The following is a 1,478-nucleotide window of genomic DNA, read 5'->3' as shown; positions in this document are numbered from 1 at the left end:
TGAATCACAGGTTGTGTGTATTTGGTTCAGTTTTATATTACCTAGCACAATGCATGGCATATTATACATGGTCAGTAAATATTTGATGAATAATTGAAAAGGGGAAACAAATGGTTTTTATGCATATTAAAGTATGTTCAGCCTTACTCATAAATAAATAAAAATGAAAACATCAATAAAATGCTATTTTCTACTTATCAAACTGAAAAGTTAAAAAATTTTGATAATACACGGTGTTGTTGGTAAGAGTGAAGTGTGCCAGATGGCCCCTGTTGGGGGTGCTATAGGTTGGCAGTCTCTTTGGAAGAAACTTAGCAAAATATTTCAAAACTTAAATACATATACCCTTTCACCTGACAATTTCACATCTAAAATTTTATTCTACCATTATGCTTTCATTTCTATTCAAAGACACCTCTACAAGGATGTTCATGGTGACTTTGCTTAAATAGGAAAAGAATCCTAAACTCATACAATAAAGAGAGTTAAATATCCCACATCTCTAAGGTAGAGCCAGCCTCCTCGGAGACAGCAGTCGTGAGGGAAAGTGAGGGTTTCAACTTTGCCACTGGCCTAAGAGGTTTTTGGCATGGAGGGTTGCAATGTCAGAGAAAAAGCAGCTGGTGGCCTTGGGTCTCCGGGAGGAGGATAACAAGTTAAGGGAGTTCCCTGAGGAAGATTGGTCTGGTTTAGATGAAGATGAAGAAGCAAACCTCTGGGAGGATAACCTGGATGATGACAATGTAGAAGGTAACTTCTCCAGTCAGTTCTGAGGTGAACCAGAGAAACATGGTTATAAGATGGAGACCTCATAGCATCCAGAATTGTTGAAGCAACCTAAGCTTGAACTGGTTACCAAATTCTAGGACAGAGAACCCAGGATGGGACACCTTAAAAAATATGTTTATATATTCTTTTTCTTTTTAAGATTTTATTTATTTATTTGACAGAGAGAGATACAGCAAGAGAGGGGACACAAGCAGGGGGAGTGGGAGAGAGAGAAGCAGACTTCCCGCAGAGCAGGGAGCCCGATGCGGGGCTCGATCCCAGGACTCTGGGATCATGACCTGAGCCGAAGGCAGACGCTTAATGACTGAGCCACCCAGGCGCCCCAAAAATCTAATTCTTGAAGGAATATTTTTCTAGACCAGATAAATAGTCTTTCCACTTAGATCTTTTTTTTTTAAGATTTTATTTATTTATTTGAAAGAGACAGTGAGAGAGGGAACACAAGCAGGGGGAGTGGGAGAGGGAGAAGCAGGCTCCCCACCGAGCAGGGAGCCCAATGCAGGGCTCGATCCCAGGACGCTGGGATCATGACCTGAACAGAAGGCAGACACTTAACAACTGCGACACCAGGTGCCCCTTCACTTAGTTCTTTTAATCAGTTTGCAATTATAAATATGTAAGATGACTGAATTTTTATTTAGATTATTTTGAAGATGCTCTCCTGGGGACGCCTGGGTGGCTCAGTCGGT

The 1,478-nt window shown here is 41.1% G+C and overlaps 1 pseudogene; it reads left to right on the top strand.

Moving 5' to 3' along the window:
* The first annotated feature begins 539 nt into the window (after positions 1 to 539).
* Positions 540 to 815, top strand: LOC116635000 (annotated as a pseudogene).
* The last annotated feature ends 663 nt before the right edge of the window (positions 816 to 1,478 follow it).

This window comes from Phoca vitulina, unplaced genomic scaffold, assembly GCF_004348235.1.
Source record: "Phoca vitulina isolate PV1807 unplaced genomic scaffold, GSC_HSeal_1.0 scaffold1, whole genome shotgun sequence".
Lineage (NCBI taxonomy): Eukaryota > Metazoa > Chordata > Mammalia > Carnivora > Phocidae > Phoca > Phoca vitulina.
This window is presented reverse-complemented; position numbering and strand designations above follow the sequence as displayed.